The sequence below is a fragment of the Sinohyriopsis cumingii genome, unplaced genomic scaffold, assembly GCF_028554795.1.
Source record: "Sinohyriopsis cumingii isolate HCF-2022 unplaced genomic scaffold, ASM2855479v2 utg000244l, whole genome shotgun sequence".
Classification (NCBI taxonomy): Eukaryota; Metazoa; Mollusca; class Bivalvia; order Unionida; family Unionidae; genus Sinohyriopsis; species Sinohyriopsis cumingii.
Window position 1 is genome coordinate 734,191 of NW_028315881.1, and position 25,174 is coordinate 759,364.

The following is a 25,174-nucleotide window of genomic DNA, read 5'->3' on the forward strand; positions in this document are numbered from 1 at the left end:
TTATAGGAGGAAAAACCTGTATAGAATAATATATGAGAATTGTCAATTGAAAACCTATTTAAGCCAAAACATTATATTTGCAACTGGTTTTCAGTCTTTTGCATTCTTCCGATGTATGCAGAAGTTTCTCCTCAACTCTTCTATCTTTCGCTGATATAAGGATTATCCTTGATTGTCATTACCGGATTTGGCTTTTGTGTCAGCAAACAGATCTGTCACAGTTACATCATTATCCATTCTGCTAAATGAAGAAAGCATACAATGCAATAATTTTATAACATTATAATGTTAGCCAAACACTAACATATATACCCGTTTTTCGGGAATCTGCTGTATCTACAATTACTTATGATGCAATAATGCCTCTTTTAAATTACATGGCTATAATGTGGTTTTTAAAGAACTATTTCATTAAAATGTTGCAATCAAATTTTGTGTATTATTCTATTGTATGAATGTTGTTGTTATAATTTTATGGTTTAACTGCATCTGAAAAAAATATTTTCTTGTTGATATTTCCTTCTCATTTTACAAAACATAATCTTAATTACCTTTTAGAAACTTTAAGTGGTTCTTCAGAAGCAAATACCTTTCTTGGGAAGGGTCTCTTAGATATTTTTTCACTGTTCCAATCAAAGAGTGATGGCACGGCTTCTGGGTATAGTCTTATTCTTACTTGTGTCCATGACTTGTAACCATCCTTTGTAAAATGTTTTGAACACACGACTGTTGACTTTGTAACCTAGTCAATGCAGATAAACAAAATATATTGCATAAAAGGACTAATACGCAATACTAAGAATAAATAGTTCAGGCTTTTACTAAAATATTACTGTTGAGTAGTAACTGAAATATTTTAAAAATGTATATGGTAAAAGTGAGCAACTCTTTGGAATGAAGATCTTGTATACTGAAAAATAGTAAAAGACAGCTGGAAATGTTTAAATAAAATGAAATATAAAACATTACTTCATATTTCGAAAACAAATATGAAAGTGCATTACTTCATTTAAAAAGTTAGTAAAACATGGGTATAATTTAGAGTACTCACTTGAAAGAGTGGGCCTTCATTTGTTCTTATCTTAGTTATTCATTGCTTTTTCAATGCAGGATTCTTCGAAATTGAAAGAAAATGAAGTGTTGGATCATATCGTGAATCTGACATACAATGGGTCACACAACAATGCTGTGCTGATTTTCTGCTAGTATTACTAGTGGCATTCATAACTTTAACAGCTTCTGTTACAGCTTGCTCGGTTAGCCTCGTTCTGGCAATGGAATCTCAGGCATGCATATAATTAGAGAGAGGTCTGTTCTTTATGATAAATTTGAACGAACAAGCAAATTGCTTTAAAAAAAAACGGAATAAGTAGTATGGGGAATAACAGTTGTGAAACATCTATCGAGCAACATACTATCGTTTCCATATTGTTTCGAAACCGTTCCAATGTTTGCCGTTGCTCGCTTCTCCGCCGCTGTTAAATATAATTTTTATTACAAAATTTATCCTACAGCAATAGTCCAAATATTCAAATTTTCAATACTTTAGATTGAAAGAAACAATATTAGTGCAAAACAAATTTAACAAAGGAATAAGCGAGAAAACAATGTATATTGTGAATTTTGAGAAACTTTAGAATAAAATGAAAAATAAAATCATCTATCACGAACATATATCCCCACGTGATGGTGTGTTCAATGGCAATAGATTATTCAACACTGTTGGAAAAAATAATAATACTGAATGAAAAATATTTTTCTATGCAAATGTGGTACTACGGTAAAAAATATTCTTACAGTGCACCTTTTAGATAATTAATTTATAAAATGAGCTAATCGAGTGTTAATCTATTGCCAATATTCACACGTTAATGAACCTGTATGGGAAAATATCTGCAAAATACTGCACATTCTTACGAAGGGAAGTATTTCGCAGAAAAAACGAGTTCATATATGCACTAACCTTTTAATTATATATTCATTTTGTTTAACTACCTGACGCTTAACAACAAAAGACAGTACAAGAAACAACGTAATTGAATGTATGCTTTATTCCAAAATAAATTCACATCCTTTGATTCATCAATATACAACAACAATATTCTTTGAAGTTGGAAAATGGAGGCTACTCGAAATTCCAATACAGCTTCTGTTTGTATTAGGTTTTGCAGGACGTGTCTGTCGAATTAGAAAAACAAACCAAGAAAGTACAATTTGAAGACATTCAAGATGCATTGAAGCAAGTGTATTTATTGCCATTCTTATTACCAGCTAAAGAAAACATGTTTATGCTCTGTCACTTGCATCTCGCTGTTGGAGGGACCCCAGCAATGACTTGTATCATACAGTGTGTCATCAATCGCTAGTCTAACATTGTATCAAAATAGTTGCATGGGGAAAATTGAACAGAAGCTGTTGTGTGACACTATTTACCCAGCGGAAATAAAACTCTTTCGTCGTCTTGGATTATTGGCTCTGAAGCTCTTAGTTTACTACCAAAACCTTCATTTGCATATTTTTCAAGTATGTTGACAGACTTGTAAAATGGCATGTCTCTGATAGATATGCGACATCTCCTGGCCTCAATATGCTTTTCTATGCTGTATTTTTATAGACCCTGGGGAGCACTCCTCATAGTTTTAACCATTCTATTTGCGAACAGATATGAATATTCTCCTAAATAGCTGTTTCAATGATCAAAATGGTATTTTCAATTACCGCGTCTCTCACGTTTGTTGTTCACATTGCGAATATCACGTTCATTCTTTGCTTATTTTCATTTCTGACTCAGTTAACTCGTTCACATCGTTAGTGTTATCATCCATACTTTCAAACGGACGAAACATCTCCTTTTGTTCATTCACAAAATAAATTTAATCAACCAAAACCTAAAGCGTCTACTACACGAGTGTACATGGTTTGATTACAATGTAGTTCCTAATACACTATACTATCTTTAGGCACATGTGTTGTGTAAGTGCGTTAAATTTGAATATGTTCAATATCGTAAAATACAACAGGATTTTTACAATGCAAACTAAACGGAGACAAAAATGAGCAAATAATGTCGGATAGTTGTACGGAAATCAACAATAATGTACTAAAAAGTACAGCGAAAGAAAAAGACAATGACAAAACGCTGATGTCCCTTGGCACAAAATGTTCATTAAATGAGCAACTAATATTACAAAAGTATGCGCTACCTGCTAAAACGCATAAAGAGGCACACATTATTCATTTTTTTTTTGTTGCATTCTAAGTATCCTCGTGTGAATTTGCAATATGTTTTTACAATGTCTCTCGTTTGTCCATTTGGCTTGGTAACTGCAATGCTTGAATCGTTTTTTTCTTCTCACATTGTATTTTGATCGCTGAATTTGATTTCAATAATCTCTTGCGCAGCCAACTATATATCGCCTTCAATGATATCAACATACCTGAGTTCAACAACGCGCCGCCCAATACGTCATAGCAATGTTTGTACATGAGACAGCTTGCTATCTCATTGCAAGATGAGTTTTCAATTGATCTATTCCCTCCATTGGTACCAGACATTTGTGACTAGGAAGAGTGTATCTAATTAAATTGTATTATGATGATAAGTATTTATTGTAACTTTGTGGTGCATTTTCAATTGACTACCGCATATAATAAGCATTTATTGTCATTGTTTTGCATGTTTATGCAAGCTTGTGTTTTATTTTCGATCCAAGCTGGTAATGCTATGTATGAATAGCCCATGGGCATTTTGAAATTGTTAAAATTCATCGTCGGAGATCAATTTTTATGAAACAGCCACTTCACAATCTGGAGATATTCTGGTCTAACAGGCTCTTTAGTTCATGAAAAGGTGTATATAGCACATAATTCAGTTTGATATTCTTATTTGCTTTGCCCTGGCATTAGTTGAATAAATATATCTTGTTTTTGATTTGTCCCTGTATCTTTCACAATCATATATATGAATCTAAGCTTGAGAGAAAGTTGAAAGCGTATTGAAATAAATCTGTTAAGATTGTTGGTGATACGTTTGGTTGAAGAACAGGTATGTACCGTGGTCATTACTACCTAAAGATTTATGCGCTGGCAACATCTGTAAAAGATGTTTCATCATTTCGTATTGTTGTTTGCCATGCTGAATTCGTTTCCGCCTTTTTTTTCTTCTAACCTGCACTCTGTATAATGGTTTTTTTCACCTTCTGTCCATGCCTTTCAAGTTTTGTTTAAAGCCCTATTAACCCATGTGCAGTCTTCATTACCCCCCCCCCTTCTTTTTTTGTTTTTCCTTTCGTAAGCTGCTCATTCTTCTATTAATGTCGCGCATCCTTCTGACTCTTTAAGGTATCTTTATATTACGTAGAGTCATAACGTGTGCTATAATTTTTCAATTGCTTATTCACATTTATGATATAGATTTATTTAGTTATTTAATATAAATCTTTCCATAATTGTCTGCTATAATTCCTCGATTGTTTTATCTGATTATCGTAAGGTTGGTATATTCGAATATTTATTTGCAAAAATGTTTCGGTTCGACATTCATGTTGTCCAGAATACCTAACTCTTTACGTTGGTGTATCGCATTTCACTATTTGTATCAAAGAATCTTTCGATTGTTGATTCACATGTTCCGTCTCTAAACACATATATTTCTAAAGGATACATTTGTATAGGCCAAGAAATCGTTTAATTCTTGACTATATGAAAGATTTGAAAATCAACAAGAACGACCTGTTGTTTTTTTTTTTTTTTTTTACATCAAATGCCGACTAAATAAATGCCTTCCACATTTAAACGCTTATATGTTTCCAACTCTTGATAATCTATTTTGCATCGCCCACCTCTCTATCATTTCCCCTTTCTCGAAATCATCTTCAGATTTCTTTTGTTTAAAGCTTCTTTACTCGTAAAATATCTACTATTTGTTGCTTGTTTTCAACAACCATTTATTTTGGAACGCATTTCTTTAGTGTGTACCAATTTAAAAGTGCCATACTTAAGGATGATCCTACTTAAGCGCATCTGGTTGGGACGTGGTTAATTAATAATGAAGCCCGTATGTTAACAAAGTCAGGCGAAACTGGAAAGGGATTGAAGTTTGAGTTTTGATTATCGAAATGACCAAGGGATGAAATGTTGCAAAAGCAGCGTTTGTACTTGTTGGAATATTTGTCGCAAGATTAATCTTTGCAGAGATCAGTATAGGGAGGAAGGCGGAGAATGCCGAATGTCCAAACCCTTTAGGGACACGTGTTAATAGAGGCGGCTAGATACGCTTGAGATCTGAATGGGAAGTTAATGGTTTTGAGTGTGTTTCTTAGGGGAAATATCGTGTTTTAATAATGCAGCAGAACTATGTATTTTTGTTTATGACAAACAAGATCTTTAATTGTTTTCATTTTACTCCAATATTCCCCAAAAATACATGTTTCTCGTACATTTTATAGATAATTTATTAAGCAGCGTATTTCTTCATATCGTGAAAAATGTGATTTTCTAGGCCATTTGTGTTTCTTTTCATAAATTTATTTTCTATTTAACCGTTGTGGAGAAGCGAGTTGCTAAGCGTCGTAGGGTCGAGAAGGGGATATGCGGAACAATGTGACAAAATTAAATAACCGTCATAGGTCATTTGGCGACCCAGATATTTCATTCTTCTTACTACTGGAATATACGTAACTTATCTAGAATTTGGCTCTAGAGTAATTTCAGACTGCTTTGATCTGTGGAGAGTGCATTGACTCTTACTATACAGTACTTTGGAAGGACTTTCTTATATTATGTTCATACCTTTCTTAAAGGCGTCACTACAGTCAAAGATTAAATCATGTGTAATTGTATCCAGTTGTATTCCCTATCCAAGTCGCTGATATTTGTAATTTTAGTTTCCATGAAGATTTTCTAATCAGCGAAGACTGTTACTTCATTCAATGCAAATTAACATTAAAACATAAGCATGAAATAAAATATTTACTGAGTTCAGCCTGTTAGCTTTTATATAGGAAGATAAAGTTGGACAGGTGTGATTCGGTCGCTTCCAGGAAAGTAATATACATACGAATAGTTCCAGTAGTTTCGTTCAGACGCGGCTGTTTTCAGAAAATGTAAACTAATGTTGTTTCCAGAAAAGGTAAACTAATGCTATTTTCAGGAAATGTAATCTAATGCTGTTTCCAGGAAACGTATTTTAATGCTGTTTCTAGAAAATGTAATCTAATGCTGTTTACAGAAAATGTAATCTCATGCTGTTTCCAGAAAATGTAAACTAATGCTATTTCCAGAAAATGTAATCTAATGCTGTTTCCAGGAAATGTAATCTAATGATGTTTCCAGAAAATGTAAACTAATCCTGTATCCAGAAAATGTAAACTAATGATGTATCCAGAAAATGTAAACTAATCATATTTTCAGAAAATGTAATCTAATGCTGTTTCCAGAAAATGAATTCTAATGCTGTTTCCAGAAAATGTTCACTAATGCTGTTTCCAGAAAATGTAATATAATGCTGTTTCCAGAAAATGTAAACTAATGCTATTTCCAGAAAATTTAATCTTATGCTGCTTCCAGGAAATGTATTTTAATGCTGTTTCCAGAAAATGTAATCTAATGCTGTTTCCAGAAAATGTAAACTAATGCTATTTCCAGAAAATGTAATCTAATGCTGTTTCCAGGAAATGTATTTTGATGCTATTTCCAGAAAATGTAATCAAATGCTGTTTCCAGAAAATGTAATCTAATGATGTTTCCAGGAAATGTAAACTAATGCTATTTCCAGAAAATGTGCTCTAATGCTGTTTCCAGGAAATGTATTTTAATGCTGTTTCCAGAAAATGTAATCTAATGCTGTTTCCAGAAAATGTAAACTAATGCTATTTCCAGAAAATGTAATCTAATGATATTTCCAGGAAATGTATTTTGATGCTATTTCCAGAAAATGTAATCAAATGCTGTTTCCAGAAAATGTAATCTAATGCTGTTTCCAGAAAATGTAAACTAATGCTATTTCCAGAAAATGTAAACTAATGCTATTTCCAGAAAATGTAAACTAATGCTAATTATTTACATGTTGTGTCAAATTTAGTAATATAATATAGTCTTGGTCATAACATTTTATAAATGATGCACAAGGTATCATTCAAAATGCAGAAAAATGAAGGAAATATTTAAAGAACTTAATCATTATAGTAGTACACAGAAATTAATATATGCTTAACCCTTCATTGTCTGTTCTATCCATTTTCGTACTCGAAAGGAATGGCAAAAGTGTGAGAGGTAAACGAGTGAAATAAAGTTGCAGACATATGTCTGTACAGCAATTTAACATCGTGATTTTATTAACAGAGAACAATTGCAACCTAATTTAAAAGGCACCTTCTCTGATAAGGGTTACTATCTTTTACGGCACGTTTTATGATAAAGGTTACTATCTTTTACGGCACTTTCTATCATAATGGTTTTACTCTATTTGACGGCACTCTCTGTGATAAGGGTTACCACATTTTACACGTTTTCTTCTTTACTGATGGCAACGTGCATCACGACTTGGCATATTCGCTGAATTTACCTTGTAACCTTGAAGTTTGCAAAAACGTCGGATTTAATACAGGTTTAAAATAAATAGGATTGGCACCATGCGCAATCTATACGTAGAACTCAATATTAAGCGGTTACATTTTGTATTAAGACTATGATACGCAAGTCAGCAAAAAGACTGCATATAATTAAAATAGTGTGTGCAAATTTGGATCTAATTAACTTGTGCCAAGAGCATGACAGGCTACCAGATTCTGATCATGTTTCCCTGACATGAGTTGTTTTGTCTTCCCAAGAGAATGCGCCGCTTTATATTCTTTAGTCACGGACGTGAAGAAAACATCCCTCCAAAACAGTGTAATACAGAATACCATGCCAAGGGAAATTTCGCCGACCTGAAATATACCATTATGTTTTATTTTTGGTTATTGTAGTTTTAACATTAGACAGTGGTCACTGAGTGTTTATATATATACTGTTACAAGCCAGTGGTCTTTGTTTGGCCGAGCGGTGTCACACCCTGGCGCGACTCTCGCTTGAAGTCGTAAGTTTTCCCCGAATTCCCAAAGACTTTTATACAACTTCAGTTGTAAATCAGAAAGCCCGACGTGTCCGTTCTATGCATACATTTTACTCTAATCAATGCAAGACCACATATCTCACAACCTGCCAAATATATATCAACCGCACATATGCATGGTTTCTCTCCGTAAGGTTTTCGTACCGCCAGCAGTTCACGCGTAGAAACTGTATGACTGTACCCTTAACATAGGTAACTATTGTAGAATCGTCACCTTAGGCCAGTCAATCCACGGTTTCCAGGCACATTTCGCTAGTATAACTGTATCACATGTGCCGCCATGGCGACATAAATAAACGGCATTTGCTAAGTCCCTTCTTGTTCATTCCATTGTGTAATTTACAGGTTTCCTACCGTAAACACTGCCACTGAAGTCACATCACCAATGTTATTCCAGGGTCAATCATTCGGTTTGGACCTGAATTCACTACTAATGAATCATGGCATAATGGAAACTCATTAACATTTTACTCTGTGACGTTTGCTTCTAGTAAATGTCTAATTATTTCGGGCAAAGAAATATTTATATTTCACCGGATTCCAATAATCAGACAAGTAATCACAAAAATCTAAGAAGTCCTTAAAACGGGGCGATATAACCAAATGCGCATACTCCAAATTTATTACAATACCCACTAGCACAAACTGTTACACACACGGGGGTAGAAGAGATTATAATATTTGTTTGGTTGTGGAAGCGAACGACATACACAAGCATACAAAAGTAGGGGCAACCATTGAGCAGTATCTCTTTTCTACAAGATGTAGTTGGCTCTGGAAAGAGTGGTTGGGTAGTCGTCCTGGACATTTGAGATGTTAACGATGACGATATCCACGACGGCTAGGTATCGTCATGGGCTTCACTAAAGCACACAGCTTTCTCTTTCAAAAGAAGATACAGAAATCCTTTGTCTCCGTCTCAATCTCGTCCACATCTTCTTTCTGCTGCTGTTCCTGCTGATGTTTTTTCCCCTTTATCTTCTTTTCCCAGATTATTTTCTCTTACAGAACAACCTTTTTTTTAATGACGGGCACTTTTGACGGGCACTTTTGAGGAAAACGGTACAATTCTTTCAGCTTGTTTTGTTCAATTAAGTGATGTCTTACCCTGTACATATATGACTGAGTTTCACTTAACTATGCAATCTTCGACGGCATTTTAGCGGTTGACGAGTCAATGATGGATGGAAAGACTGGTGCGATACAATGCGATATTTTATTAAGGCGTCTTTCGCCCTGGGCACGTGCGACCAGTTCAATCCATCAGGGCGGGCTTTTTAATTGGTGGAGTGGTGAGAAAAGGAGCCACTTTCCACTAGCGTTTTTATATGCAGTTTATTTTTCTTAATTGCCACGGTGGTAGTGGAGCATCAAACCGCCAAAGCATAGGCACCCAACATTAAGGGTATTTATTATGGTAGGAAAGAGTCGCCAATGTAAGTTTTCGATTTAGCGTCTGTACTGTTTGGTACAGTAGAGGATGAGAAGATTGGATGGCTGAGTTGGTCTATGTTGTAGTTTTGAGAGGGTTGCCGGAACATTTTTGTGAAGTGTGTTTTAAGGGAGCATGTGTGCAGTTACGATTTTAGTTCCGCCTTGTGCGGTGGGCATGATGGCTGGGATTTTCGACATCTTATTAATTATTTTTGGGTATTCTAAGAATCGCTTGTTTGTTGCCGCATTGGGCGGCAGGGCCTCATGATCCTTGGTTTAAAATCACATTATATAGCTAAGCTGTGGCCTTAATTATTGTGTATCGTACTTACGTGTTGTTACAATTAGTGCCACCTTCTACGGCAGGGTATGATGACTAGGGTTATAGCCAAGTTATATTGACTACTTTGGGGCCAGTTTTGTTTTTTCAGAATGGACCAACACAGACCGCTTTAGGGTGGATAGTATTGATAGTATAGATGTTAGTATGAGATATGCCTACACTCAGTCTTGCTATTGTCACGTTATAATGATAAAGGTATATGTTGCGATGTTCACTGTGAACCTGGTGACCTGGTGAACCTATCACCCATTAGCATTGCTAGACGTTTCGACCTGTTTCATTATATTGCACTGATGTCACATTGTGGTGTATTTATGGAATTTATTTTGACCTGCTACTGTGTATTGCCTTAGAACCAAATGGACGTATCGCTGCAGCGTCGTAGGGGTAGGGTGTACTTTCACAGCTGACGTAGGTTCCGCCTCGCGCATAGGACCGGAATGGCGCGCGCTCTTGCCATCTCCGTTCAAGCTACATCACTACTAATTCCATTTGGTTTGTGCGAAGGAATTTCCGTTGTTTATACTTTACCGTATTTACCAATGCATTTTGGCAATGTAATGATGTTAGCTTTGGTTGTAATATTTTTGTTCTTGGTTTGCTCGAGGAAGTCTGGGTATATAAACGGTGATCCAAGTAGTCGTTGTTTATTCTTAAAAATGGTCCTTTGTTTCAGATACCTTGGGAAGATGTTGGAAACATGGGTAAGATCCTCTGGTGTAGGGCAGTATGGGCAGTTAGTGCCTTTGGTTTTACCATTCGATATATGTTTGTCAAAGCTAATAGCTAGCAATATTTTACCTGTTTTAATTATATTCATAAGATTCTTGTCACTGTGATGTGTTATGTTAGGTGCTTTGTTGTTCCTAGTGACTGGTTTTAGATACTGAAAAATATTTCTCTTTGTTTCAATCTTTCAATTCCAGTTACTACTTGATATCAACTTTATCCCTCATATGGCTGGAGATCTCTTGTACACTATAGTATATATTAATCGGTTGTGGATCGTTTAAGTTTTCCTTTACTTTTTGATCCGTCTTTTCGTTTCTCGATAAATTTGAGATGGGACCCACATGATTTCAATTCTTTTCTTATTACATTGAACTGTTTTGATTAACAGCATCGTATCTCTCAACACGTTATCTCTACTAGACAATCAATAGATCAAAGGACGCTTAGTGAGTCCGTAATGATTCATATACGTATATATATGGAGCACCCATCTGGTAGTCGTTCTCGTAATTCAATGATTCTACCCTGCATAACTATTGATGTTGTTGTTCTATTCAATTCTGTGGATTTGGGTCTGTCCGTATATACTTTTATATGGTTCGGATATTTGATGTCTAGAACGTATTTAATCTCCATCTGCATTTCTGCTGGTTTATGATGTTTGGATCCCAGCGGTATTACATGAAGGTTGATGTTCGGGGCTCTGGTTTTTCTATGGCTACGGATCGGGGTATCATGTTGGTCCATACTGTAGAGTGGTGAGTTTAAATTCTTTGTCTAGTTCAAGAATTCTTTTCCGTCCAGGTGGATGGGTGCTAGTTTGTGGATGAACGTTTTATTTTGCATTTTGAGTTTGTTTCGCTGATGCGTGAACTTGACATCCGTTGTCTATTTTTGATCTGTGTAACATTCAAAGGGTGTTTTGATCTGCTCCCCAGGTGGTTCCTTCGACAGTTCTGAGAACATTTAAGTATTGATTACATTTTCATGATAGTTCGTTAATGTGGGACTTTCCAAATAGTTGTTCATTGAGCAACATTCCCAAAAGGTTTTGTTTCTTTGATAAATGTTATGGGGGTGTTTAGGAGAAAAAGAGTTGGGTACTTTTTCTCCCTTTTACTGTGTGGAAAAAACAACATTCCTACTGTCTTGTTTGATGCCATTATAAAGCCCCATATATATGTCCATTTACCAAATGTATTTAGAATTGTTGGTAATTCGCTGATTATATTATCACTTTCTGGGTTTCCTGGTTTCCATAGTCCACTGTCGTCAGCAAATTGTGAGAGATCTAGTTCAGCAAGTTTGAGAGGTTTCTCTAGATCGTTAATTGTTTATTAGAGCCTAAACACGTAACATGAGATCTGTGTCTTCCAAAGAGTTGGTTTTGAGGCATGTACTGATGTTATTTCAGTCTGCTTTGTTCAGTCTCCATCAGGGAATATTAGTTTGTTGTATCATAGTTGTTTTAATATTAATTGTAATGACGATTGGAATGTGGTCGCTACCTTGTGTTGTTTTGCTTTTCAGTTCGATTTATGGGCTAAATTTGGAGTGCAGATTGCGAGAACAATGACTGATACTTTGCCACTTTCCAAATCTAGTCTTGTCGGGATTCTTTCATTAAGTATTACTATATTTTCTTTGGTCCACTTTCACTCGTTGCAACGATTCTTGGTTGCCTTCTGCATAATGTTTGACTGATATCGATCCCCACATTAGATACAACCTACCGATGATACAAGTAAAGTATCCCTTCCTGGATTCTCGTGTTATATTCGTTTGCATTAGCTATCAAATGGAAGACTACTTCCATTCAGTCTCAGACGAACACCACTCTGTTCAGTATATACTTGTATTGCAACCACATGTCCAAATGCACACGATCCATCAATTATAAAATGCATCTTTGTTCGCTTTTCTTCCAACGGTCGTAAAATCCAACATTGTGAAGATCGTCATATTTTGTCAATTCTGAGTTGCTGAACTTTTTTAGTCTGTCAGATTTCATACACGGGGACATCCATATTTATGACCTTGACTTCTTTTCCTTATGTCAAAAGACTTCCCAGGTACGCTCGATAAGGATAAGCATCCATGCTGCTGCTGACTAATTTGCTATTCAAATACAAATCCACTTCTGCATGAAGTTGTTGACGGGAGCCACTCTTCATTCTTCCGCTGGATAGGTATTATCCGTTTTGAGAACGTTGACGTTAGACACAAGTAACTCTTATTCAGTTCAACATAATCTTCTGTTTTTCCTCTGATTTAAGATTCGATAGGTGCTAAAACTTGTCCAAAACGACCAAAGATGCAATTCTACCCACTGCGATTCTTACATTCAGTCCTTCATTTTATTCGGCAGAGTAGCATAAATACTTGTATTTGTTTTGTGTGTTTTGGATTTCAAACGTAGCTTTAACAATTTTTCAGTCATATCGCCACGATGTCTGCAGTGAGACAGTTTACAGTGATGTCTAGCACTGGGATGCTGCAGACATGTAGCGTCATGTTCCACCAAGTCACATTATCCTGGTAACATACCGACCTGTAGAATTGATCGTTGTTGCTAATGTCATTCATAGGAATGACACTGGTCATTGTTCTTCCATCAGAAAATATTCCATTTTAAGAATGTAGAAAATTAATGTTACTCGATCTGTATACTTATGTGACTTGTTCCCAGTGCTTTGCTAAACTCATCGCTGAAAATAGCTGAAATCATTTTTACTTGATGTTGAGCATTAAAATACTATTCTGAAGAAATTCTAATGGTGTATGGCCAAAAATGTTACCTGTATTCAATAGAGAAGATTATTAAAGCCTAATCAGAAAATAAAAGGTTTACTGAAATCGTATTCTTTGTTCCTGCATAGGATGACAAATCAAAAACATATTAATATGGCCTGTTCTGAAAGGCAACCTGCACACAATAATCCAGTGCTTTCATTTAAATACAACTTTATATATTTTTCTAGAGACTGCAGCAGCCTACGGTGATTTTGATTTTCTTCTTATACTGCCTCAATATTGTTGATTAAACGAAGGGAAGCAAGTTTTTGTGCAGGCTAAGCTGAAACTAGTTCTCTAGAGATCAACAAAAATTTGGGAATGTGAAGGAAAACTATAGGAAAAATACTTAGTGAAATGATACTTAAGACATAAACGGCAGCCATGAATCAGATAACCCTTTCCTTTATGGTACAATGATACTATCTTGAATAATCTGACCCCATTACTTCAGTCAATTTGCCAGTCGTTACACGTTCATCGTAATCGACTGTGCAGCCACCAAATCAATACAACACACGATATCGTTCAAAATGAATGACCTGCAGCAATCGTATAGCTGAAATAACCGTTGGGTGAACTTGGAGCGATCGTTGGGTGAACTGATTACTTCAGTTCAACCTACGATAGCTCTAGTTCGGCTCCTCCATCTCACCCTACAGTTACCTCAAGTCAACCTACAATCGCTTCAGCTCATCCATTGTAAACGATCTGACGTGCCGTAAATCATTTTCAGCATCGATACAGATAAAAAAGGAAACAAAATAATTTAAAAACACTACTTGAACATCATGAAAATAAAATTATTTCTTCTATTTTTAGAGATGCAGAAGTAACTATCATAATTTCGATGGAATTCGGTCATATATTTGTTGGTCAATCGTTTTCATTTCATTGTGATAAACTCAGCAAGAAAGTAACATATGTTTAAGTTGTACAATATCAACAAACATGCAACGTCATCTGCCTACGCTTCAAGAAAACACGTGTCTCGAAGGTTATCTACTTTCGTGTTAACTGCAATACAACAGCTGCCGCTGAAGCCGTCATAACTATTCCTACATACATCACTGTTACATTCATGTTGTTGTTGTAAAAGAGTCAATGAAGGAAAGCATGGGGTCGAATCCCTCTGCGTGTCCATGGGAAAGGCATTTAGCTCCCACTTGGTCAGCATGATATAGCCAATAACGTGTTAAAGGTGCTGTTGAAACTAATCAAACCCTCCCCCCACCCCCAGCCAAAAAGGCCTTTGGTGTATGGGTGGAAACGAATTATAGTGGATATTGGGAGAAAACAAAACAAACGTAACTGTACCGACTAAATAGAAAGACATTTAGAGACGAAAGAGCTTAAATTGAGCGGGCATACCAGTTTGACTTAAAATAAGACCAAAACACCTCCATAGTAAAGAGTGGTTCGATCCAGATAGACTGAAGGTGCATAGACCGTACGAACATTCTTGAGCTCGTAGATACAAAATAAATTTGCCAGATTCTTAAATAGGTCCTGTAGTGACACGAGACAGCCGGAGTATATCTTGCCATGACTGGTTCTTTCTCGGCACTTTGTGCGAAATGCTGGCACCCTGTGCCATCGATATTACATTGGAGACATAATTTAGATGGAATTTAATGCGTGGTGTTTGCTGTGAGCCAAATGGCTGATTACTCGGCAATATGTTCTCAAATTCATATTCAAAGCAAGGAACAATACTGCGATTTTATAAAGCAAATATCATCAGGCAGAGAAACGAAACAAAATAGCTTGATTGACTCATACAAATAGTTATGATTTGCTCTTTCGATAAAGGCCTCATTAGGTTCATAAATCAGTAACTTAAGAGACAACTAACTGTTTCATTCTAAGATAACTTGCAGGTCATCTGGAAATTTGACATGCATGCTTAAAGGTTTTGTAAGAAGATAGACAAATTAAATTGAGTATTACGTATTTTATTATGTGGAACTGCCGTTGCCTGAAAACGACACTCGTATGACATCCAAAACATAAATGGTTTTACTAACAAAACAGAATAATCCATAGATTTGCAACGTTTGCAATGTCAAGAAACTTAATATTTGTAAACAAGATAAACGGAAAATCAGCAGGAAGCCACTAAGGTATGTGAGACTAAAACCTGTTGTAGTGCGAAATGGTCAAAAGCGTAATGATGTTATATTGGACATGTGTTTCAGCAGTCACCTTTCGCTGATTACAGCATCAAGGTAACCACCGTTGGCTGATTACAACATCAAGGTAACCACCTTTGGCTGATTACAACATAAATGTAACCACCTTTGGCTGATTACAACATCAAGGTAACCACCTTTGGCTGATCACAATATAAAGGTAATCAAGATTCCTTAACAGTACCATGATGCACGAATGACATTAGAGTCGACAAGGATAAACTGGCACCCTTTTGTTAGCATCATTGGTTATGTTAACAGCAAAACTCGGATTATATCAACCCATGATATATGATTAAATGTTTAGATGGTGTCATTAAGGAGCAGTTCAAATACACACCTAAATGTCTTTAAGATAAGCCGCTGTTTCGAGGAAGAATGTTCCAGTCCATTTGTCAGAAGGTGAAAAGCTGGGATGAGTCTCTCCAAAGGCAATCCTCATTATTTTCGTTCAGTTTGTTTCCATATGCACAATCTGATTTACTACAGGTGAACATTTTCTGTCGAGTAGGTCACAGATCATAATGTAGACGGATACTACCCAGATTCTTCTTATATTTGACTTTGTACGCCTTCTATATACCAATTAGGTCAGAAACAATAACAATGGAATGGTCTGTTTCAACAAACACAACGTTAATCAGCTATTAATAACATATTTTCGTATCTGCGTTAATGTTTTATGGATTTGTGTAAGTAATCAATGAATACGTATCACATATACAACGACAAGCATGCGTACTATTTTAGTCAATCCGGAAAGTTTAATTTAAAAAAACAAAAAGCTGTCACTTTCTTTAATAGAGATAAATGTCTTTACAATACGACCTACTCCTCCTCATTCCTTCTGCACTCTTCTCCCTCATTATATCAGAAATGTCAGCATGAAATGTAAGCTGTAAAAGTGCCTTAAAAGTGGATGTGTCAGCAAAAACATAAATTCAAAGCTGTATATCCCTGGAAAGGTCTAGACAGAGAATATACAGAAACAAGAAAGAAACTGAGGTAGACTGAAAATCGACTGCCTGCTTGATAGATAGATAAATAGACGGAAACAATATCAACCAAGAGAGTTATTGACCTGGTCTTTGGATTTTGCTGAATTGCTTTCATAAATAGAAGACGTTAATTAATGTTTGTCACGAACATACAGCAACAAAACGTGCGCTGAGTCTTAAATATAGACGAGGGCTTGGCCAGCGAGATTGATAAGGAAATAAGCATTGATATATAAGTCTGTTGCCAAAGAAAGATGTGTGATGTGGTTTTGGATTTTTAACGTAGCTTTAAAAAGTTTTCAGTCATATCGCTATGATGTCTGCAATGTGGCAGTTTATGGTGATGTCTAGCACTGGGGCATCATGCAGCAGACATGTAGCATAATGTCCCACCCAGTCACATTATTCTGACACCAGGCCGACCAGTCCTAACACTAACCACTTAATGCTGAACACCCAGCGAGGCAGCTGTAAGTACCATTTTTTTAAGTCTTTGGTATGACTCGGCCGGGGATCGAACCCACGACCTCCCGCATCCGAGGCGGATGCTCTAACGATATTGGTCAGTATAGTGCATGATGCCCCAGTGCTAGACATCATTTTAAACCGCCACACTGCAGACTTCGTAACAATACGACTGGAAAATCGTTAAAACTACGTTAAAAATCTAAATCACACACACACACACACACACACACACACACAGAATAGAAATTCACTCAAATCATTCTTACATCTGGGAAAGTTTGAATTGTCTTACGTCGGCATAAATGAAAATTTTACTTCAGATGATAAAAAAACACCGCATCGTCTTTCTTTAAACCCTTTCAGAACGGCTAATTTAAAAATGCTGAATGTTATTTTTTTTGTTGTATAAATTGTTAGTGGATTTGCGCTTGTGGACATGTGCAGGTGTTGATCCTCGTAGATAACAAGCATAACGACCCATGCTAGTGTGTATACAGAGATTTTGCCACAGGTGTGATAAGTGTACCGCTTTGATTTGGTGAACTAGAGTCACGGAGAACAAAAAAGTCAATGAGCTTTTATTTGTTGGTTGAATTTTATGGCATGTTGAAAACAATATTATGTCGAAGAAATGTGAACTATGCTGCTGACATAGGCTGGCATGGGCTAGTATAAAACACGCGACCGTTGCATTACGAATCGGACTCTCAACCAACATTGCATTACAAAATTGCAGCTCTCCGAGTACCCAAAAGCAGACTAGCGGATGACGACAAGGATGAGGTCACTAGGAAAACGGTTTAACTTGTGTTTATTTCAATGAGCAATATAGACGAAAGTTTAAATTTCGTCAATTGAGTTAACGGAAGCATGCAATAATGTCCTAGCTTGAATATAGCTATGGAGATGACATTGATAAAACGTTTCCCAAAGCAACAAGGCAAATAACTCGACCCGACAATTTCCTGTTAGTAAGTGTTGTTTTGTTCTAAGTACTTGATGGGAAGGCAGCAGACAACATCTGTGAAAACATATTTATATCGATAAGTTTTGGCAATCGTACTGAGATTTCTTGCAGAACCTGTATAATCAAGTTTTGTACAGTTCCAAAAATAATTTGTTTCCCAAGAACACAAAGTGAAAATTTAAAAAAAAATCGTATCGTATTATGGATTAAAAAGAAACGAGTATTCTGAATGAATTCCTGTGGTGTTCCAAAATTAATTTCAATCTTGAAAGTGCTGATGTACCAAAAGCATCGAACAGTGATGATGTGCTACTAGTCTTAATGTATCACTATAATATAATCCAAAAGGTCTCTAAATCATTTCAGATTAATCCCAAAATAGTGATTTAGTCTGGAATTATTGATGAGCACGTTTTAATTCCAAATAATAATTTAAATAAAAAAATAGTTTTGAAGTAACACTGAGCAACAGAAAAAATGATTCCACTATTGAGATAGTAAGATAGGAATACAGTATTTATGTTTACTTCTGCATTATATAAAATCTATGACACAATACAACGACCAGGATGAGAGTAATCTTAATGGAAACTTCCATCAAAAGTTAAACAAAACATGTCGCTGGAATCTTATTGGGTCAGAATCGTGATTGTATCTATAACTCAAAGCAAAGTAAACATGTTTACCCACAAATAATGATATGCGTAATATATTATCTAGAATAATAGATAAACATGTGTATTCTAATATGTTGTCTATAAGGAAAGACACTAGTCATGTAGGCCCAACTCCAACCCTCAATACCGGATAAAGGTGAATCGCACATACAATTTAAATACACATACGATATAATCGTGAAAAGTATCAAGGCACATAACAAATTAAATATACATAATAAATATAAATTGACACAAACATTTATAACTGCGCATATTCAACATGATTTCCCAACGTTTCGGGCTCAACAAGTTATTCGTCAGGGGAAAAGGGGAAAAGAGAATTCACATATGCAAGGCATGCATTTAATACAAATCTACCAAAAATGCTGGACTTCATTATATTAGAATCAAAATGACAGTTTACAACAAGAGATAAACAATACAAATTTATGCAAAGATTATAGACGAGCGGGTTCTTGTGTCTATCAAATAGCGAACCAGTATAATTTTACTTAATTCTACATTAAGAATCTAAATCTCGCACACACACATATTTATTTCGACCGGGGAAGATATACACGCAGAAAGACTGATAGTTTTATGGACAGATAGTGTTCTACCTAAATTAAAACCTAATGTAATTGGCACATGTTACAGAGTTCCATATCATTGTGATTGTCTTGAATGTTTTGAAGAGGGTTTGTTTAAACAAATTCGATCAGAATCTAGAATTTACACTTACGTGCTTTCACTATGTATTCTTAGTGAAAAGTCAATACCGTTCAATAAATAATGTATCGAAATAGTTACAGTATTTACAGTACTTGTATTGTATTGTGGTATGCTAATGAATTTTAAGTCACGAGGAATACTGAGGGAAAACTTTCGATATTACTGATACATGGGTCATTGGTTTTGCGTTAGTAACCATATAGCTGTTATTATCGCTGAAACTGCGTTTGAATAATGAATACAAAACTATTTAATTAGATTTTATTAAGCTCTTCTTGGCACAACAACTGGTCTGAACTGCTTTCTTTATGTCGTCAAAATATGAATGCGTTTAGCTGACATAAATGTCCTATGCACTTAATACACTCTGACAGAGAAAAGACCATCGATCGATGGTTGCAGATTTTCTAATAACGAAGGAGTGGGAAAATTCGTTCATTGACATCGAACAGGACCGTGCACGATAGAGGATAACTTGTTTCCTTTCACAGAGGGTGTGTCCAAGTGTAAATGAAGGAACAAACATATTTCATCTGGGGGATGATATCCACGATAAAATTTCCACGTTCTTACGGTTAAGTCTGTATAAGGGTAATAAAATCATAGGTCAAATAAGGCTTGAGTAAATCATCAGCAATATCAACATAATATTTTTGTTTCAAGCAGGTATTTTATCATTCCTCTTGCCTAAAGTCTTTGTTAACATACAGTTTGTAAAGGAAATGAATATTTTGAAAAGATTGACAAGAATCATTACGGTGTTGTTTGCAATAAATATCTACTCCTAATCTAAAAATGGCAAACGATAAGAATTTAACTCACTGTCAAGGTCGAAGGTTAAAATGTATAAAACGATCAGTTACCTTTTCAAGCGATCAAGAGAATGATTCCTGACTGTCTGACGTCCAGTAACAAATATGGATGTCATTATATTTCTGGCTTTCCTTAGAAGCTGAAAATGTAAGAGGTGGAAAATCATATCGTATGAAACATCAATGAAATTCAAGTGAGTGTTCATGAACGTACGAGAATACCACTGACGAAAATGTAATGCAAACATGCATGTAAATGCGCATTTCAATGATATACATTAAAATCCGGACTCATAATTTGTTAGACGTAGCACCTGCAAAACGAATACGTGACACACATTCATTCACTGTATTAGAAGAAATAGCGTTTTAATTGTAACCAAAATGTGACGTACACGGAAACAATAGTCCCATAAGCAAGTGCGACCTATTGCCATAAAACGAAAAACCCATTTTGTCAAGAACGTGGCTTATCGGTGTGACAGTTACCGATAAGACTAATAGAACTGATTTTGTTTTACAGTATTGTTTCTGTTTACATTAAATACGGCTGAATACCTCTGACACCTACTTTTAATTAAACGTTTCGGTTCTGTCTGTGTTTATCACTTACGAGAATGTCAAAAGCTTGCAAGAATCGCAACCAACAGAAAACTGCATATAGTTCCGAATCACAAGAAGAACGTGAAGAAAATACAAAGTACAATATTAAGAGGTAGATACCAAATGAATCGATCGTCTTTGTGTCAATTCTATATTTGGACAACAATAAAAGTGATTTCAAAAGAGTCTTATGTATGCAATACACGTGTGCTTAGGTGTCGTTCATGATATGCTAAGACATCTAACATAGAACGTAGTTAATTGTCCTTTAATTAATTAAGAGCGGAAGTTTGATAATTTGGCACTTGATAATTGCTTTTTAAAGTTCCGTTTCGGGATGCTATCATTTACAATGCACAAATTCATCTGACTTGGAATGTCGTATTCGACAGTCCCAATTGTAACCCAGCAATTTAGAGCGTGTTTTTATAAACAAGTTCTTGATAATTGTCCGTATGTTTGTGTGTTATTATGATTTTTAACGTAGCTTCAATAATATTCCAGTCACATCGCTACTATGTCTGCAGTGTGGAAATTTAGTGATGTCTAGCACTGGGGCATCATGTCGCAGACATGTAACATGATGTCCTATCCAGTCACATTATCCTGACACCAGGCTAGACAGTCCTAACAATAACATCTTAATGCTGAGCGCCTAGCGAGGCAACTGTAATTACCATTGTTGTAAGTCTTTGGTATGACTCGGTTGGGATTCGAAACCGCATCCGAGGCGGACGCTCTAAAACTAGGCATCCGGAGCGGTTGGAAAATGTTCCGTAAATACCGAGTTAAATATATTGCTGAAGTGAATAATAATGTGGGAAATTAGCGATTTCCAGGGAGTGGACACTAGACCGGCAGACAGACATCTGCTGATGTAGTCGTCTGCCGACCGCAATTCCTCCGTGCATATCTCTCTCTCTCTCTTTCTCCCTCCCTCCCCCCTCTCTCTCTCTCTGTCTGTCTCTGTCTCTGTCTCTCTCTCTCTCTCTCTCTCTCTCTCTCTCAGACCGCTCTGGTGGCCTAGTAATCAGAGCTTCCTCCCCGGATACGGGAGGCCGTGGGTTCGATACCCGGCTGAGTCATACCAAAGACTTCTAAAAATGGTACTAACAGCTGCCTCTTTTGTCGTTCAGCATTAAGAGGTTAATGTTAGGACTGGTCGACCTGGTATCAGGATAATGTGACTTGGTGGGACATCATGCTACATGTCTGCGGCAGGATGCCCCTGTGCAAGACAACACTTTAAACTGCCACAACCAGACATCGTATCGATATGACAGGAAAATTGTCAAAGGTACGTTAAAAATCAAAATAACACAAATCACACTCTCTCTCTCTCTCTCTCCAACAAATGTGAGGATTTGGTAAACTATATTTGCAGTTGGGGCGTGGCGTGTTGTTATGCCGTCACTGTGGTAGGTGTGGGGTGGGGTGATTCCAATATTATATTAAAATTATTATTGAAGTCACACCTGGGCACGATTTGGGTGCAAGTTAAATTAGTGAAAGATAGATTAAAGCTCTGAGCCCCGAGTCAGCAATGTCGAGGGTAAATTATTGAATATACAAAAATGTGAAATTCAAGGTATAACAAGTTAATGACAATTCAATAGTCAAATGATTAAAATTTCCCATGTACTCTCCTTCCTCTCGACCCTGTGATAGCCTATTGAATCATTGGATTAGTAGTGTGAGATAGTTTTTCACCTGTCTTTGTATTCTACTCATCTGTATATTCTTCTCTCCTATTTCTTCAATTCCTTCTCCGCTTCGTCAATTACTCGTTTCGTAAATTCGATATCACACCATTACCAATTTGAGATCCTCTATGTATTTCAATATTTCATTCTGTGAAAATTGCAATTATTTTTAAAATATGAGTAAAAATTAAATTTGTTTTCAACAGTAGTCAGAACAATCGCAACATCGGCCCCTTTCCCTTTTTAGCTGATACAGTGTCACAAATACCTTTGAGCTTTCAAGCGTTCCTCGCTTCTACCGCCAAATTTGATCGGTTTTAACGTCTGACTGGACAGTTTATCTGGTGAATTTTCATCCGACAATGACCTATTGCAGAAAACGGAGAATAATTTTACACTGAAGATACAAATAAAAAGAAACTAATGATTTTTTTAGAAAGCATGCATGCTTGATCTTGAGTGCGGCAATTAGGTTAATTCCTTATACAACTGTTGGCTTTTATACTGAACCAGCACTGCCACCAACCCCTCTTTTTTACATTCATTTGTGACAGGAATGGGCTATTTTGAATATTTTCCTGTGCCAAGGCCGCTAAAAGAATCAGTATGTGACTTATGCATGAATAAAGTTCACTAGTACTATAACAAATTAGCATACTTTTCATCACCCCTCAACCATCTAGATTTTTAGATATTTACCTATGTAGCAGTCCTACGTAACAAACAAGCCAAGTCGGCTGTTGATTTGCTTCCAAAGTTACGTATTTGATCTCCATTGCTAGTCTACATGTGACAGGCAGACACCAAACAAACCTAACTCAAAGTAAATCTAAACCACATTACAGATTTAGCTTGTTATATAATGATAGGCTTATCATAATTAGGTTCATGCCTTCTACCTTAAAACATTAGGGAGGTGTCAAAATACGAAACAATCCAGTGAGACCTAATCAACACCGGAACTTGTGAAGTTTCAAATCTCTGGTTACGCTTTGAATGCATCGAGACGAACTTTTCAAATATTTCACACATCCTCATAGTAAATATTTCAGAGGCAACTAATATATAGGTCTCTGTACAAGTAGGGGCATCCATTTATAAAAATTTAAACATTTGCAAAAGGAAGATAAAGTAAAGACAGCGTAACCGATTAATTCCATGTATACATTTTTTGTTATGGGTTTAACGGGTAGGCAGGCTATATATGGAATCCAGTACGTGATGGAAAACCCGGGCAAGACCCACCAACCCACGGGAGGCTACTGGCGAGAATTCTCATAAGCCCATGTTAGCAGAGCCTGAGACTGGAACCCACGTGACAGGTGAGATGTCAATGATATGTGAAGGCGAGCGCCTTAGACCACTCGGCCACCGGTGCACCTGCAACGGAAACAAAACAAAATAAACTACATTCAATTTCTACATAAAATTAGTTACCAGTGGATACGATTCCACACCAAAGGCGGTTCTAAACCATTTTAAAGGAGTAAAAAAAAAAATACACAATGACATCTGTATGAAAAAGGTTTTATTTACATGATGTCCCTTTCATGGGGCATTATGCGCCGGCAGATCTGGGTCTATGTTGTTTCGTCTACTACTTACTCCTAACATCTGCACCAACCGAGATTTGCCCACTCATTATGGAATAAGGCTTACAAAGCACTAAAATAAAAACCAGGTGTCAACAGGCTTTATTGGAAACATTATACGTATCTTAATAAGCTCGTCACATGTACTTTAAACTTCATCGTTTTCAAACATCGCTTATTACTTGTGTTAATTATCGTTAATAGAAAATCCTTCCTGTTGAAGTATTTAAAAAAGGTTAACATTTCGAAAATAAATGAATAATCTAAATTGGTCGTAAGATTGGAGAATAATTCGTATGAAGTAAGGAATATTTTTCCCTCATATAAATTATCCAAGATAACAGACAGGAGCAAAATAAATATATTTTGCCATTTAGATATGATATCTTAAAAAATATTAATAGCTGATCATCATTAATGCCATTATGCATCTTCTGATGTGGATTTTATGGATGCTTTTGTTCACGCTCTGTTCGCATGCTCTTAATTTTTTATTTTTAGAGTTAGTCAAAGAGCAGTCAGATAGTAGTATTATTGCAATCACGGGGGATTAGCTACATCCGGGACAATTTTAATCATATTCTGACCCACTTACTCCCTCCCCGTAAATTCTTATCCTTTGTAATTAGCTTCATATCTCCAGTATTAGCTTGGGCTAAATGGAAGTTTTTCCATGGGCAATGACCCCCACCCCCTGCATTTTAATAATTACAATTTCAAACTAAAATGGTTGGTATTCACTAATCCTGATATTACTTAACTGACAAACTTGCTCAATTTCATGTTTCTCATCCTGAAAATGGTTTAGAAAATATTGCGAGGATTCAACGTTCTTTTTTTTTTTTCATTGCCTGTTTCAAATATATCGTCCTCCATTTTGTTAATACTCATTGGCTATTTAACTTATGTTATGGGGAAGTGAATTGAACTGACATATCGTAATATGTTTATCCCATGGTAAAAGTTAGTTCCACACCGTAAAGTCAAGCATTTGGCAGAGAAAGGTTTCAAGGAATAACAATTTTTATAAAAT

General features: G+C 36.0%; 1 long non-coding RNA gene across 1 annotated transcript; it reads right to left on the reverse strand.

The window, feature by feature from the left end:
• On the reverse strand, window positions 1-23,003 carry LOC149774387 (uncharacterized). The gene is made up of 4 exons (XR_016416874.1): window positions 22,818-23,003; window positions 20,295-20,383; window positions 552-742; window positions 1-241 (listed from the first exon to the last, which is right to left on the reverse strand). It is a non-coding gene; the product is annotated as an uncharacterized LOC149774387 (long non-coding RNA).
• Window positions 23,004-25,174: the final 2,171 nt, after the last annotated feature.